The sequence below is a fragment of the Camellia sinensis genome, chromosome 9, assembly GCF_055761805.1.
Source record: "Camellia sinensis isolate YWXY chromosome 9, ASM5576180v1, whole genome shotgun sequence".
In the NCBI taxonomy this organism is placed as follows: Eukaryota; Viridiplantae; Streptophyta; class Magnoliopsida; order Ericales; family Theaceae; genus Camellia; species Camellia sinensis.
In genome coordinates, this window is record NC_138969.1 from 60,077,551 (window position 1) to 60,096,056 (window position 18,506).

The 18,506-nt window shown below is 34.4% G+C and overlaps 1 long non-coding RNA gene across 1 annotated transcript; it reads right to left on the reverse strand.

The window, feature by feature from the left end:
• Positions 1 to 15,849: 15,849 nt before the first annotated feature.
• Positions 15,850 to 17,507, reverse strand: LOC145799102 (uncharacterized). Its single transcript, XR_014341108.1, has 3 exons — positions 17,047 to 17,507; positions 16,115 to 16,255; positions 15,850 to 16,035 (listed from the first exon to the last, which is right to left on the reverse strand). It is a non-coding gene; the product is annotated as an uncharacterized LOC145799102 (long non-coding RNA).
• Between the last annotated feature and the right edge of the window lie 999 nt (positions 17,508 to 18,506).

The following is an 18,506-nucleotide window of genomic DNA, read 5'->3' on the forward strand; positions in this document are numbered from 1 at the left end:
TTGGATTTTTTTTTTTTAATGTTAATGGTAATGCAAGTTTGTTGTTTGTTGAATGTGTTGATTGGGAGATTCTTACATGATTTTTTTGAAATCTACTTTTAGTGTTTTGAATTTTTTTTTTGTTTTTCGTTTTTTGTTTTTGATTTTGTTTTGAAATCTACTGTTTTTGTAATCTAACTGTGTATCTATGTATGAACTGACTGAGACTGAGAATTATTTATGATAATATCTCTTTATTTGTGGAACAGCTAAAGGAGCCTGCGAAGTTCTAGTATAATAAAGGTATCCCTGTTTTGTTACCATGCCCTTTTTTTTTTACCTTTTAAATTTTCAGAATACAATATTCTAATTTATGTAGTTTGAATTATTCGTAATGCTGAATTAATTGTTTGATCTAGAAATTTCCCTGTGTCATGACATGCAAAAGGGTTAAAAGAATTTATAAAAAAAAAAAATGAGATTCGAGTTTTTATGCTAATATTGCCCACCTATTTATTTTTTAAGTGACTTGGCACATTGAAATGGAACCTAACAATGTTGAAAATGATAGGGGTGATTGTGATTGGAAGCCTAGAGTTTGCATGACATTTGATACAGAACGAGAAACATATCATTTCTACAATACTTATGGAGGAAGCTTGGGCTTTAGTATTAGAAGGGGTTATCTAAATAAGAGCAATGAGGGGCAAATCACTTCAAGGCAATTTGTTTGTAATAAGGAGGGGTTTCGGGTTGTCGGCAAGCGAGATCCGTTAACAAAAAATCCTAGATAGGAAGTGAGGATTGGTTGTCAAGCTCGACTTATCATTAAGTGGGATAGGAATATTAAGAAATTTTTTGTTGGTGATTTTGTTGAACAACATAACCATATCTTTGTACCAGCAGAATGTGCGCATATGTTATACTCCCAAAGGAAGATATCTGTTTCACAGGCAACCGAAATAGATTTAGTCGAAAAATCTGGAATCTGTCTTAATGCTGCATTGGAGCTCATGGTAATGAAGTTGGTGGAAGGGAGTCGCTTGGGTTTGCAAAATTGGACCAAAAAAGTTATTTGAGAATGAAGAGGCAAAAGAGTTTAGAATATGGAGAGGCATATAGCATTTTGCAATATTTTTGTGAGGAAACATTTGAGAATCCATCTTTTTTTTTACTTGATCCAATTAGAAAACAAGAGGCAGATTACAAATATATTTTGGGCCGATGTTCAGATGATCATGGATTATGGGCAATTTGGTGATGTTGTGACTTTTGACACTACTTATAAGTTAAATAGTGAACATGGACAATTTGCGTCTTTCGTTAGATTTAACCATCATCAGGAAACTGTTATATTTGGCACAACTTTAATGTATGATAAGACCACCGATTCTTTTTTATGGATTTTTAGAAGATTCCTGGAGGTGATGTCAAGTAAGGCTCCGAAAATAATTTTTACGGCTCAGGATGCTGCAATAGCTAAGGCCATACCTGTTGTCACGCCTAACACAAACCACCGCCTTTACACTTGGCATTTAATGCAAAATGCATTAAGGAATGAAAATTCTTATTGGAATTGTGGTTTGTATAAGCTTATTTTGGACCAACTTTGAGCCCATATTTGAGTGGGTCCCAAATGTCTTTTGGGGTGGGTCCAAAGAGGTGACGTGTTCCTTGCTGCATGGCAAGTCACACAGTGAACACGATTCATCAAAACCATTTATGAGTGAATGGGAAGTGGACGTCATTTTCGGGTTCGTGCAATGGACAATTAAAAAAGTAAAATGTGGGTTTCCTTGAAATGGATTGTCCCACAATGAAACTTGAAGAGACCTTTTGTGAGTATGTAAGCTCTAGGTGGACAAACTTGGGTAGGGCCCAAGGGGCACTCTAAGTTTGTAGAAGAGAGAAGTTATGGAGAAAGTGGGCTTTGGCTCAAACCACCACGCGCGCCGCCGCCGACCAGTTGTACCGGGCGCGGATGTGGATTGGGTCGGTCCTAATATTAATTTTTTGGACAAAATTTATTTGAATTTTTAAAAAAAATTCTTGGTGAAAAATTATTTTTTCTTAGCGAAATTAATTCAAATTTTGCGCCAAATTTGAATCCAAAATAGTGCCTCTTTCAGTCCAGCAGGTTCAAACAGATTGATAGTTTGCACCAAACAGATTCAGCTTCTTCCAGACAGATTCAAACACATTTGAATTTCTTTTTGCACTTGTTCAATTCGAAATCATATTTGTTCATTTCAAAAAGTACCTGTTCAGCCTTTTCTAAAGCTCACCAATCTGCCTTTAAATACTACAATTATTCTAGCAGTTTGTTCAATCCGAAATTTTCTTGTTTTCCTTCCAGTTTTGATCTCTTGCATAAATTCTCTTCATATTAGTTTTAGACAATAATTTGAGAGAGTATAGAACACAGGTTCTAGTTCGCCATACAGATTGTTTGGAGTGCTACTACAATCTGTGTAAAGAACTTTGTATCCTAGGAGATAGATGCCATTTATCTATAAGCACCGAAATGAGGTGAATCTGTCTTAAGGACAGAGTGTCACACACTCGACTTAATCAATTTTGTACTTATTCGTTTCGATAAATAAATTCTGCAAGTAATTTATTTTTATTTGTTTGATTTGGTTTCAAGTTATTTATTTTACATAGAAGATTGTTCCAACAATCTTAAAACAGATTCCAAATATTTTGTTTATACAGAGTTTTTCATTTGTTACTCTTCCTTCTTTTCTTCTTCTTACAGAAATTATTTTCTGTGATTATACAAGGTAATATTCTGGTTGGAAAATACAAAAAAGTAGTAATATACTGTTTGACAAATAGTAGTAATCTACTATTTATTTTCTTTGACAACTAGTAGTAATATATTGGTAGTCGTTAGCAATTTCAGAATATTCATTTGTAAAGTTGGTCAAAAATTAATTTGAGTTTTCAGAAATAATTTCTGAGTCTTCATTAATTAAAAATTCTTTTTTCAATATTTTAATTTTTGAAGTGTTATAGAAATATTTTTCTGTGTGAAATTAATTTGTATAAATAAAATTTTATTTTCAAATTAATTAGAAATAAAAGTTTCAATTTTTTGTTTCTTTTATTTTTACAGAATTAAATTTTGTATTTATGGTTTAATTTTCTGTGTAGTATAAACTTCTAATTATAATTTTGTTTTATAATTTAGAATTTATGGCTATTGAAACTAGTAAGACTGATGTTCAAACTAATACTGGTATGGTGATTGCAATTGCTCCAACTCCTCATTCTGTTGTGACTTTGTCAGTCAATCACGGTGAAAAGCTAGAGAAGTTTTTAGGAACTGATTTTAAAAGATGACAGCAAAAAATGCTGTTCTATCTTACTACTCTGAACCTGACTCATTTTCTTTATGAAAATGCTCATACTCTAAAAGACGATGAAACCAACCGACAAGTGGTTGTTGCGATCGATGTCTGGAAACATGCTGATTTCCTTTGTCGGAACTACATTTTGAATAGGCTGATAACACATTGTACAACGTCTACAACCTTATCAAAACGACAAAGGAACTTTGGCAGTCTTTGAAGAAAAAATACAAAACAGAAGATACTGGCTCAAAGAAATTCATAGTACGCAAATTTCTAGACTTTGTGATGATTGATTCTAAGACTGTGATTAGTCAAGTTCAAGATCTCCAACTTATTTTGCATGACATTCATAAAGAAGACATGTCTCTCAGTGAATCCCTCCAAGTTACTTCCTTAATTGAGAAATAACTATAAGGCTGGAAGGAATTCAAGAACTACTTCAAACACAAGTACAAAAAAATGACTTTGGAAGAATTGATTGTGCGTTTGAGGATTGAGGAGGGCAATCACAATTCTGAGAAGCGGGCTGGTAAACATCCAATGGAGTCTAAGGCAAATGTGGTGGAACGTGTTCTAAAAGCAAAGAAACGGAAGTATTCCAAAGAAAGTTCCGCACAAGGATCTAAAGGAGGGAAAACTAAGAAGTACAACTTGAATGGCAAATGTTACATCTGTGACAAAGAGAGGCATCGGGCCAAAGTTTGTCGTAGCAAGCGCAAAGGCAAAGGAAGATCAAACAAGAAACTTGCTGAAGCCAGTATGACCGAAGTTGACAAAATTTCTAATGGTGTAGATGACATAAATCTTTCTATAGTTTTTTTCGAAGAAAACCTTGTCAAAAATCCTAAAGAATAGTGGCTGGACACTGGTGCTACTCGCCACATCTGTGCTGACAAAAAGATGTTCACATCTTATTCAATGGTGGACAATGACGAACAACTTTTTATGGGCAACTCCTCGACTTCTAAAGTTGAAGGACAAGGAAAGATTATTCTGAAGATGACATCTGAAAATGAACTCACTCTCAACAATATGCTGTATGTACCAGACATTCGTAAGAACCTCATCTCTGGATCTCTGTTAAGAAAAAATGAGTTTAGGCTAGTGTTTGAGAGTGATAAATTTGTACTTACTAAAAATGGGACGTATGTAAGGAAATGTTACATGTTTGATGGACTTTTCAAAATAAATATAATGACTGTTGTACCCTCTATTATTAATAATAATACATCTTCTTCTTACTTACTTGAGTCTTCAAATTTGTGGCATGGTAGACTAGGACATGTTAATTATAGATCTTTGCGTATATTAATTAACATGGTATGCTTACCTAAATTTGACATTGATTTAAATCATAAATGTGAAATTTGTGTTGAGGTAAAATTAACTAAAACTCATTTCCATTTAATTAAACGAAGTATCGAGTCACTTGAATTAATTCATAGTGACATTCGTGATTTTAAATCAATTCAAACTAGAGGTGGGAAAAAATATGTTATTACTTTCATAGATGACTATACTAAATATAGTTATGTTTATTTAATTTGAACCAATAATGAAGCTTTGGAAACTTTTATTCAATATAAGAATGAAGTTGAAAATCAACTTGGTAAGAAATTAAAAAACTAAGGAGTGATAGAGGTGGTAAATATGAATCACTTTTTGGTGAGTTTTGTAAAGAACATAGAATAATTCATCAAACTACCCCTCCTTATTCACCTTAGCAAAATGGAATTGCTGAAAGGAAAAATAGGACTTTAAAAGAAATGATGAATGCCATGTTAATAAGTTCTACATTACCTCAGAACTTGTGAGAGAAAACAATAGTTTTTGCTAATTATATACTTAATAAATTACCCGAAAGAAAGTGAATCAAACACCTTACGAAATGTAGCATGGAAGACTATCATCCTACAAATACTTAAAAGTGTGGGGGTGTTTGGCTAAAGTGGCTATTCCTAATTCTAAAGAAGTCTAAGATGTCCTAAAACTGTTGATTGCAATTCATTGGTTATGCCAAGAATAGTAGTGCATATCAGTTTTTGATTCATAAATCAGAACATTCCGAAATACATGTAAATACTATTATTGAATTTCGGAATGCATAATTCATTGAACATGTGTTTCCTTATAAAACTGGACAAGAGACTAGTACTAATAAAAGATCTTATGATGTTATTTCTAGTCATGATCAAGAACAAGATCAACAACAAGAGCAAGAGATAGATCAAAATAAGGAAGGAGAACCTAGGCGTAGTAAACGTGCTAGAACCTCAAAATCTTTTGGTCTTGATTTTCTAACTCTTTTGTTAGAAAATGAGCCTTGAACTTTTAAAGAAACTATGTCTAGTCCTGAGGCTCCATTATGGAAAGAGGTTGTAAATAGAGAAGTTGAATCCATCTTGCAAAATCACACTTAGGAATTGGTGGATTTGCCACCAGGTTGTAAACCTCTTGGGTATAAGTGAATTTTCAAGAGAAAAATAAAAACGAATGGATCAATTGATAAATACAAGGCTAGACTTGTGGTTAAAGGATATAGACAAGAAGAATGTCTTGATTACTTTGACACATACTCACCGATTAGAATAACATCCATTAGAATGCTAATTGTCATCGCATCTTTGAACAATCTAGAAATTCATCAAATGGATGTGAAAACCGCTTTCCTAAATGATGAGTTAGATAAAAAAATTTACATAAAACAACCAGAAGGATTTTTTGTTCCAAGAAAAGAAAATAAAGTGTGTAAATTGGTTAAATCATTATATGGTTTAAAAAAAGCACCAAAGCAATGGCATGGGAAATTTGACAAGGCAATGATGTCAAATGGATTCAAAATTAATGAATGTGACAAATGTGTTTATATTAAAAACACAAACAAAGGTTATTTTATAGTATGTCTTTATGTGGATGATATGCTCATCATAGGTAGTAATAATGATATAATTAAAATTACCAAGAAAATTTTGATATGAAGGACATGAGGATTGCTGATGTAATTCTTGGTATGAAAATTACCAAAACATCAGAAGGATATGTTTTGTCATAATCATATTACATTGAGAAAATACTTGAAAAATTCAGCAAAGATGATGATCATCTTGCTAGAACACTTGTGGATATTAATTTATATCTTTCTAAAAATGTACAGGAAAGTATTTTTCAATTAGAGTATGCCCAAATTATTGGGAGCTTAATGTACTTGATGAACTGCACTCGCCTAGATATAGCTTTGCAGTAAGTAAATTAAGTAGATATACGAGTAATCTAGGTGTAAAACACTGGAAAGCTATTATAAGGGTTCTCAGATATCTCTGATTTACTGGTGGTGTTGGGCTCAATTATACTAGATATGCAGCAGTACTTGAAGGGTACTGTGATGCAAACTGGATATTGGATACTGGAGACTGAAAACCCACCAGTGGGTATGTCTTTACTTTTGGAAATCTTCCAAACAGACTTGCATTGTTAGGTCTACTATGAAATCAGAATTTATAGCTTTAGATAAAGTTGGGAAAGAAGCAGAATGGCTTCGTCACCTCCTTGAAGATATTCCAATATGGCCAAAACTAGTGCTTGTTATATGCATACATTATGATGGTCAATCAGTAATAGGTAGAGCACAGATTCATATATATAACAGTAAGTCGTGACACATTCATCGTCGACATAACACCATGAGACAACTACTCTCTAATGGAGTTATTTCCATTGAATATGTGAAGTCTAAAGACAACATAGCGGATCCACTAACGAAAGGGTAGCAAGAGAGTTAGTTAAGAATTCATCGAGGGGAATGGGACTTAAGCCTATTAAATAAAGGGTTACCACAATGGCAACCCAACCTAGTTCATTGGAGATCCCAAGATCTAGGTTCAAAGGGACAACCGAGTTGTGTATGACTCACAAGGATCAATGGGGAGTCAAACTCCTATCCATTTCTATGATAAAATAGTGATGTCTGTAGCATTTTAGGTTAAGTAATACTTTTAATGATTCTTATATACAGGAATACCTAGTGGAGGATGGCTGGATACTCTTCATAAGAATCGCCTATATGAGTGTGAACTGGGCCGGTTCAATGAGATTTATGAAGGGCTACAACTCTCTAGAGCACTCATGAAAGATCGGGTTGTTCAGGGCCAAAATGAACACAATAGTGAGAACTAAACTGTGTCTGGTAATGTACTATGTAAGCTATATTATCTTGGTTTACACAAATGGCTGAATAATTCAAGACATCATGTTCACTGGTTAGTTAGTAAATCCGATAGTGTCTCACAAGGAAAGGTTCAAAACCAAAAGCTACCTATCCTTTGCAAAATATTTTCAATTTCTATACTCTCTGTAATTAGATCATGCTGTTGGAATTATGGTTTTTATAGGCTTATTTTGGGCTAACTTTGAGCCCAAATTTGAGTGGGTCCCAAACATCTTTTGGGGTAAGACCAAGAGGTGACGTGTTCCTTGCCGCATGGCAAGTCATTCGGTGAAGACAATTCGTCAAGACCATTTGTGAGTGAATCGAAAGTTGATTTCGTTTTCGGGTTCGTGGAATGGACAATTAAAGAAGTAAAATATGGGTTTCCTTGAAATGGATTGTCCTACATTGAAACTTGAAAAAAAAAAAAAAAAAAATTTGTGAGTATAGAAGCGCTAGGTGGACAAACTTGGGTTGGGCCCTAAGGGGCACCCCAAGTTTGTAGAAGGGAGGAGTTATGGATAAAGTGGGCTTTGGCTCAAACCACCAAACACGTACGTGGGCCGTTCGTCCGTCCCGTCGGCCGAGCCGTGTCGAGTGCGGGTGTGGATTGTGGGTTCGGTCGGTACTAATATTTATTTTTTCGACAAAATTTATTAGAATTTTTTCCAAAAGTTTTTGTGGGAAAATTATTTTTTCTGAATGAAATGAATTCAAATTTTGCACCAAATTTGAATTCAATTTTATGTCCAACATAGTGCCTCCTCCAGTCCAACAGGTTCAAATAGATTGACAGTTTGTACAAACAGATTCTGTTTCTTCCAGACTTATAATGATTTGAATTTCTTTGTGCACCTGTTCAAATCGAAATCAGATCTGTTCATTTCGAAAAGTACCTGTTTGGCTTTTTCTAAAGCTCACCAATTTGCCTATAAATACTACAATTATTCTAACAGTTTTTTGAATCCAAAATTCTCTTGTTTTCCTTCCAGTTTTAATCTCTTGCATAAATTCTCTTCATATTAGTTTTGGACAATAATTTCAGAGAGTATAGAACACAAGTTCTATCTCGCGCGTACAGATTGTTTAGAGTGCTACTACAATCTGTGTAAAGATTATTGTATCCTGGGAGATAGACGCCATTTATCCATAAGCACCGAGGCGGGGCAAATCTACTTTAAGGATAGAGTGTCACACGCTCGACTTGATCAAATTTGTACTTATTAGTTTCGGTAAATGAATTATGTAAGTAATTTATTTTTATTTGTTTGATTTGGCTTCAAGTTATTTATTTTACACAGAAGATTGTTCCAGCAATTCTATCTTCAAGGATAAGGAGGTCAAGGATAAGGGAATGATGAATGTTTTATCCAAATTTATGTACGACAGTGAGGATGAAGAAGAGTTTACGTTAAAATGGGAGAAAATGCTTGACAAGTATGAAGTGCGAGATAATCATTAGTTGAAGTTAACATTTGGGGTCAAGGAAAAATGGGGTTGACCATTTGTTAGAAATACTTGCAGTGCGGCCATGAGTAGCACCCAACTTAGTGAATCCTTTAATGCTTTGTTAAAGGATTTCACTCAGTCTGATCATAACGTAATGCAATTTTTCATGCAGTTTGATCGAGTTCTTTGTGAGAAGAGGTACAAAGAGTTACAAGCCAAATATGCTCTATGCCAAAAGTTGCCAAGGGTGAATATAAAAGGGAAGATGATGGAGCAAGCTGTAGATATTTACACCAATAAAATTTGTGCAGAATTTCAGGATAAGTATGTCAAGTCCCTTGAAGTAAACATTCAAAAAACTGAACATGATGGTGAGAGTACTTTGTGTATAGTTCTTGATAGTGATGGTGTAAATGTAAGGAATGTGAGAGTGGAGTGTGATGGTTCATTGACTTGCAATTGTAGGAAGTTTGAAATGAAGGGCATTTTGTGTAGTCATTATTTGAAGATCCTTAGAGACACCCTCAAGTTCAAAGGGATTCCTTCACAGTATATTCTCAAGACATGGACTAAAAAAGAAAGAGCTGAAAATGTGAAAGATAGGTGTAAGCATGATATTAAGGTTGATGTAAGATTGCATCAAACTTCACGCTATAGACCATTGATGGCAATATTCAGAGCAATAGCCTATAGAGCTTCTGAAAGTAAGGAAACATATCACTTGACGGTAGAAAAAGTGGATGAATTAATTGTAATCATTGAAAGCATGTTAAGTGAAAAATTCAATATGCTTTTTTCGGATACTATTGAACAAGAAAGCCCTCCTAACACATGCCCCGAATGCTTTGAAGTGGATGTTGTAGAGGATACAAATGTAGTTCAAGCAAAGGGACTCAAGAAAAGAGAATGCACTAGCAAGGGAAGAAGGTGGACAAAAGGTGGTTTGGAGCTTGCATTGGCAAAGAAAAATAAAACAAATCCACATAATGCTTCTCAACCTCCCATGTCGGTTGCTCCTCAACCTCCTCAACCATCTCCCTTGTTTTCGATGAGTATTCCTCAACCAGCTTCCTTGTTTTCGGTGAGTATTCCTCAACCGGCTCCTTTATTTTCAATAAGGGCCCCTCAACTTCCTTCTTCATTCTCAACGAGTGTTCCTCAAGTTAATGTTTCTTCGTCTCAATTTATGTATCCCACCTATGATGTAAGTTAATTAATATTTATTTTATTATGTCTATTTGTATGTCACTATTACTATTTTAAATTGATATGTGGTTGTTATTGTTGTAGCCAAGTAATATGCCTTTTTCAATGCCATCGATGTATTCCATGCATGGAAGCTATCAAGCATTACTTAACAAGGCAAGCAGTTATGTCTCGCAAGTCTCGAATAGTCCTGCATATAGTCAAATAATTTATTTTTCACATTTCCTCCTTCATTTTGTCATTTATTTTAAGTTCCATTTTATTTTATGATTCCTTTGATATAAGACTATTTTCTTTCTTTTTTTTTAGATACTACATGGGCACGGGAGTGGGAGTGGGAGTGGGAGTGGGCATAGGCGTGGGCATGAATGTGGTCATGGGCATGATCATGTGGATACACTTTAAAATTTTAGAGTTTAAATTTTATTATATATATATATATATATATATATTGTTGGATATGGTATTCGTGTATGTAATATTGAAAACTTGTCATGTGGAAATTTTTTCTTCTTCTTTGGGGTCAAGGTTTAGTTATTTTTCTCTTGTTTTGAAATCACAATGCAACTAAAAATGTTGCTGAAAATTCTAGAATGTTGCTAAAAATTTTGCTGCAATGTTGTTGAAAATTTTGCTGAAAATTCTGATGGATCTATAATTTTTGCTGGAATGTTGCTTTTAAGTTGCTTTTTTCTTTGTTTTGAAATCACCATGCAGCTAAAATGTTGTTGAAAATTCTAGAATATTGCTGAAAATTTTGCTGCAATGTTGCTAAAAATTCTGATAGATCTACAATTTTTGCTGGAATGCTGCTTTTAAATTTCTCTTGTTTTTTTCATGGATCTAGAATGTTGCTGGAATGTTGTCTTCTTCTTCTTGGAATTTTGCAATGTAGCTGTCTTCTTAAATTCAAATCACAATGCAACTGTCTTCTTCTTCCTGGAATTTTGCATGAAAATGTTGTTGCCAGGTTAATACAAAGAGAACTTCCATGGAGAAGCGGGGGAAAAAAAATCAGCACTCAAAATAGTGTAGTATATAATTCAAAGAGGACCAAATCAACTCTATTTTAGCAAGAATTCAACAAATTATAGAGCAGACAGGTCCTGGATTGTATATTCACCATTCAAGGAGATGTAAATGTACAATTCACAAAGATAATGTAGGAACCCACACTTTATGTCCTCATCATGTTCATGAGCATCGGTATGATTATGACTTGTTTAGCTTGCATGTGTATGTTGTGATTTGTTTCGCTTGAGCTAATGCGATCCATGTCTTGATTTGAAGCCTTGTGATTTGTTTAAGTGTAGTATGCTTGTCTTGTTCCTCCCTTAATGCGAAACTTAGGATACGCCTTGCTTGAGTTATGTTAGCCGATGTTATTCCAATGCCGAGGTCATCCTTAGTCTAGTATTAGTATCTTGAAACCCCTTGTCGACCTCAGTCCTTGCCTTGACTACATTAGCCGAGATGTTACCTTGCACCCAAGTGATCTCGTCCTGGAGTGGTATGACCTAGGCCGAGGTGTGGCGCATCTAGGCCAAGATGTGGCACAGCTTAGTCAAGTGTTGTCCTTCCTAGCCGAGGTCATTGTCACCTTAGTTGCCGAAGTCTTTTGTTAGCCGATGTCACCCCTTGCCAGAATGCCATTCCGTGTAGCTTGTTAGATACGCCTTGTTGCTAGCCGATGTCATAGCCTGTCAGAGAGGCCATACCGCTTTGCTTGTTGAACACCCTTCCACCATGCTTTGTCTGGCCTGTCAGCCACCTTTTCAGGTAGAACCCAACCAGTCACCGCCACGTGTCTCAGCAGAGGGTTAACCCCAGAACCGGGTATAGAAAACTATCATTTAGTATCATAAACTTTCCTTGTAGAGAGAGAAGCTCTAGGAGGAAGAAAGAGTTTTAGGGCGAGGAAGTAGATCTTCAAGCTTGATTCCTAGAAATCGAACCGTTGGATCTGTGTTCTAAGGTTAGATTCTTGATCTGCTCACGATGTTCTCTATATTCACGTTGTTGCATTGCATGATCGAATATGATTTGTAAGCCATGCATCGTTTTGAAGTTCGATTTTAGAAAGAGAAAATGACATTCATGTGTTCTTCAAGAAAGTCTTGTTTTGATCCGAAAGCTTGCATAAAGAATCATGATTTTGTGTTTATTTCCGCAAGGATTCCAAGTACGGGTACCCAGGTCCATGTTTTCAAACTCATAGCACGAAAATCCCAGATTTGTGATGGCAGATTATGATCAAACATTCGTATTTTTCATGTTTTCACGCTCATGTTCTTCATGTTCATCAGCAGAGGGAAAACCCAGAGTTTCCCGACCTCTTTTCCTTGCATGTGGCCCTCGGGGACACACCTCGGCGAGGAGGTGTGGAACCTCGGCCCATACCTGGTTAGTGCCCAGCATGCTTTCCGAGATCATTTGCATACATGAGAGACTTGTTTGAAAGTGCATTCAATAGGCTTTGCCCTGTGTTTGTAGGACTTCGGCTTGTCTCGACCCCGACGTGTGAAGAAACTATGTGAGTGATATTTCTAATAAAGCTATGTTACACTTGTTTTGATAAATCTTGTTTTGCCTTGTCTTGAAAAGTATTTGATTTAGCATGAATGACTATCCCTAATTTCATATCAAGCACTATCTTGTTTTGATGACAGCTTGTCTTGACAGTCCTTAGTGCTAGAGGACTATAAACTTTCGCAGCACAGCTTGTCTTGACAGTCCTTAGTGCTAGAGGACTATAAACTTTCGCAGCACAGCTTGTCTTGACAGTCCTTAGTGCTAGAGGACTATAAACTTTCGCAGCACAGCTTGTCTTGACAGTCCTTAGTGCTAGAGGACTATAAACTTTCGCAGCACAGCTTGTCTTGAAAGTCCTTAGTTGCAGGGGACTATAATGCAACTGCACTCTTGTCTTGGGAATGTCATCACCCTCTTGTATTAAGTAGATGTAATAACATCCAAAGAACTTGGAAGGCCGGCAATGAACTTGATTTCCCTCTTGATTGTAAAGTATGCTATGTATTGTTTTGAAAGAAATCTTGGATATCAATCATGCAAAACCTTTATTTCTAATATCATTCACTGAGTATCCAAGCTCACCCTCTCTATATATATGTAGGTGATGAACAAGAAGGCATGGAGGCCTAGACGCGATTGCCGATGTGTTTTGGGTGCTTAGCCGACATGTTTTGGATTAGCATTTTTGCACCATCTTGAAGATCATGCTTCTCGGTTTATTTTACATTTGTACTTGTATGTGTCGGCTTGAGAAGCCTTTTGGTCAAGATGTGTTTTGTACCTCATTTCCTCATTGTATTTAAGTTGTAAGACTTTATAAAGATGTATGTCATTTCGGTGGACTTATGTACTGCTCTCATGGACTATTTAGATTCTGTATGTATATGTATTGCTTCCGCACTTGTAAGCCCCATATTTTATACTCTGATTGTGTGTGATTTTTGTAAGTCGGCCTTTGGTAATCTCGGATTACTGGCCATCACGGCACCCAAACTACTAGGGGCGGTTTGGGGGCGTGACAGATAAAAATGAAACAAATCAGGGCATGATGAACCAATCTTTTTCTACATCCCTAAGAATTCGATATCTCATACACACAACTTTCTGTTTATATCAAACAGAAAACCACACCAAAATTAACACAAATAAAAACACATTCACTATGCTTGGTTATCACTTTTCATAAAACACTTTTCAGAAAATTCTACTTTCTTATTTTTCATATTTTTTTGTTTTTACTGAATTTTTTTAATATTTTGAGCAATTTTTTTAATTTTTAGACATACCTAACATAAATATACCTAAAAAGTAAAAAAAAATTGAAAAAAACCTTTTAAAAATTCACTAAATACCAAAAATATAAAAAAAATACGAGAATTCAGTACATTTTTTGTATTTTTATGTATTTATTAATTTTTAAAAATATTTTTTCACAAATTTTTTACTTTTTAGATACATCTAAGTAAGGTGCATCTAAAAAGATAAAAAAAAAATGTTTAAAATTTTAAAAATATTCACTAAAAACATAAAAACCAAAAAACTCAGTTTCCAAAAAACTTAATTCAAAAAACTCAAACCAAACACACTGATTAGAATTAAAGAACTAAAGACATTAGTTTTAATCCATGTCGTAGCAACATTCTTCATGTCGATGCTGTTGCACTATACATTTAAGACAATCCCAAAACTTAATTTACAATAGACTAGTCCACGTCCAAAACCAACTTAATTTACACTTAATATTTAAAAAACAAAAGAAGAAGTTCAAATCCATTCAGTACTATTATTATAATGGCGTAGTGCAACTTTTCTAGAAGTTCTCTAATCTCTACAACGATTTGTTTACTTTCTTTCCTACACTTTGTATTCATCTCTTCCAGCTCACCATTGGATACAATGAGTTTGTTGACCAAAGACTTGATATTATAATTTTCGTCGCTTTCCTCCCTTATCATCTTCAACAATTGACGCTGCTTATGTAAAGACATCCACCACTAAAAGAAATCACATCCATTGGTGTTATTGAAAAGGGCAAGCAAAGTATACCATCCTTGGATTTTCCTTTGACTCTAAAATTTCGAATGCTACTCTCGCTTTGTAACGACATTTTCAATTTCTAAACTAAATTTCACTAGTATCACTCATAGATGCATTTGATGTTGACATTTTTTTACCTAAAATAACAACATATTATAAAGGTTCTAAATATGATAAATAAAACTAATTAATTGTAGGATACGTAGAAGCTATCTTGTGCACCCTTGTATGGTGAGCAATAATGAGCTCCTTTTGCATCCCAAAGTGAGACAAAGACAAAAACAAAATTTGAGCTTTGCATAGCTATATTTTGAATAGTGTATAATGTTTCTATCTAAGGGGTTGTTTGGGATGATCTAAATTTGTCTCTAAAAATTTTCAAAAATTGAAATTACTCCCAAGAAATGCTATCAGAAGAGGGACCAATAACGTTACGGAGTCACCTTTTTTTTATTTTTTGTTCTTAGGTAAGAACTATTCACTACTACAAATATAGATAAACATCACACTTTTTTAGTGTGATGTATGTTTTTTAATCACACCTTTTAAGTTTTATTAAAGTGTGGTCTTTAAGAGTGTGATTAAAAATGATCATTTTTAATCACACTTTTTAAGTGTCATTAAAAAATGCTTTCATCACATCTTTTAAGTGTGATTAAAAACATTTAGATCACACCTTTTAAGTGTGATTAAAAACTTTAGATCACACCTTTTAAGTGTGATTAAAAATATTTAGATCACATCTTTTAAGTGTGGTTAAAAACTTTTAGATCACACCTTTTAAGTGTGATTAAAAACTTTAGATCACACCTTTTAAGTGTGATTAAATATATTTAGATCACACCTTTTAAGTGTGGTTAAAAACATTTAGATCACAGCTTTTAAGTGTGATTAAAAACTTTAGATCACACCTTTTAAGTGTGATTAAAAACATTTAGATCACACCTTTTAAGTGTGATTAATAACTAATAAAACCTGTGATAAAAAAAAATTGACATATTTAAAGAATAATCAATATTATTTTTGCACGCTCATTTGAATAATGTAATACACACTATATACTATATTTTGAATCACAACCATATATTGAATGAAATAATATCATATATTTCATAAATGAAAGTTAAATGTTTAAAAGTATATACAAAGAAATTAATAAAAAAAAAATTAACTGTGATTACATACATTAAAAAATAAAAAATAAAAAACTTGAAAAAAGTAAGTTCTTGAATTCTTTGACCATATTTTGCATCTCTCCAAGAAATTTCTGACCTGAAAAATAAAAAAACAAATTAATTTAAAAATCGCCAGAAGCATATGAATAAACTTACTAATTAATTTATAAACTTACATTTAGATCACACCAAAAATAATGTAATTTATCCAGTTGTTAAACTGCCCCAATCCTTTCCCCACAGCCACCAAAAAATTTGAAGCACAAACTTCTTGAATTCTTTGACTATATTTTGCATCTTTCTAATTAATTTCTGACCTGAAAAATGAAAATGCAAATTAATTCAGAGACCGCTACAAACACAAATTGCCTTTTAGCAACTCCAAAACCAAACTATCAACCTATATGGGAATCAATCAACTCTGCTGTGGTTATGCATCAACTGACTGTATATGTGATGATCAATGTCAAGCAAGCATGACATGTTAGAGTGACACACATTCACAAGAATTATTGCATGAATGTTAAATCAAATATCATTATACTTAATCCCTCCATACAAAATTTTCCGATATGTAGTGGTATGACATTGAATGTGTTTGTTAGCAATTCATAGTATTGCTTTAGTAATAATAATGCTTGGGCAAATCATGAAAATCATAGAGAGAAATTCACAAGCTAATAAGATCAATAAAGTAGTAATAACTCTATAAGTTCACCTGGTTTCAAATATATAATCACTTTCAAAGTTTTCTAGTTTGTTTTCTTCACTGATTAAAACATCAGAGGGTTTGACCTATTTCTGCTTGCTGCTACAATCAGTAGGTTATTTATTTTATTGTTATTATCACCATCATTATTATTTTTTCTTGTTCACTGATAATTTTCTTTGGTTTTATATCCTTCTAGGAGTAAAGCGACTAAGGTTTCCAAAAAACTACAATGTGGGCCTCAGGATCAGGTGAGTAGGTCCATGACCAATTCACCTGTCATTAGCCCATCCAACTTTTTTTACATTCGCATTATCTATAAATTTTTAGAATGAATAGATAGAATAGTATTATAAAAACAGATACCAAAGTATTATTTTTAACAGCCGTGGTACTTACAGGGGTTAGGGGAGGAGCCTCAGGAGGCAGCTGGTAATTCTCAACCCGTGTAATAGAGACTGAAAGATCAGCAATTGTGGATCCCTGAATCAAAAAGGCCAAAAATATAAAAATATAAAATAAATCTAAGGGTCAATAGAAACTGTTTCATCCTCATAGACCTGCAAAACAAGATGAAACCATTGAAGGAAATTAATAAATCACAAAACATAGAGCCAAAACTGTGGGTTCTCTTTCTTTTAGGTAAATAAGTTATAAATTAAAAACAATAACATATACAGGTTTACAAGAGGCATCCCTCAGGCACCACAAAACTAACAACAGACACAGAGAAAAAAACAAAAGGCTCTTTAGCCAGACAACATTGTCATCAAACGAACAGAAACTGACACAAAAAGGCGCAAAAAAGAAAGGAAAACAACACAAAAATGCAAATTAAGTCCATTATCTTTTTCTCTTTTTGTTTATCTCTACCAATTCACCTGTCATTAGCCCAGTAGAACTATGATTTGTTTTATGCACTAGTGTATCATGGTGTTTCCTAATCCTCGTAGACTAAGCTACCTTTTTCTGATAGATCTTCTAGTTGGACAGAAACTTGTAAACCCATTTATTGGGGTGTTGCCACGATAGTGACCGATGGACAGACAATCACGCTAAAAAAAAGGGTTAAATTCAAAGCATAAGCACACATATACAAGGTATGAGAAAGAAATAATCACTTACAAAAAAGACAGATAGACGCTTTCAAACTTTCACATACCTTATTTTATAAAATTAAGCAATAACAACCAAATGACCATGATACATGACACATGATAGAGAAAAGATGATGACCTAAATAAGTGCACTTTTTTATTTTTAGGAAAAGATATGCAGAAAAGTAGAGAGGTGATCTGATGAAAAAAAAAAAAAAAAAAAGATAGATTATTTTTAGGTTGCCAAACTTGGCCATAATACATGATACAAGACCTGTGAGCTATAAACATGCTTTAAACAAGTAGAATCTTAAAATGCAGTAATCTATGAATACCTTTCTTTCACTCAATGAAGGCTTTGCAGATCCAACATCAAGTCCTCGATATACCTGTAACACAAACCAAATTCAATCAACTTAGCTAGCAGTTGTATTGTAATTAGCTCAGTGTTTACTTTTTCCTCAAATTTTTACGTAACCAAACAAGAGCTATCGGCGCGAAAATCTCTAAAACCTGGACAGAGTCAGCACTGATGATCTCTCCGTTGAGGCGTTTCGCGAGCTCCAAAGCGAGCCTGCTTTTGCCGGCACCGGTGGGGCCGGAAATCACGATTACCTTCTCCTTTTTTCCGGCGACGGAGGCTGAGCAGTTGGTGACGAACAGTCGGCGGCGGAAAGAGAGCGCGGAGGAGTGTATGGGGAGAGGAATCGCCGCCGTATGAGAGAAGCGGAAGCAACACGCACGGAGGCCCCGAAAGCCGCT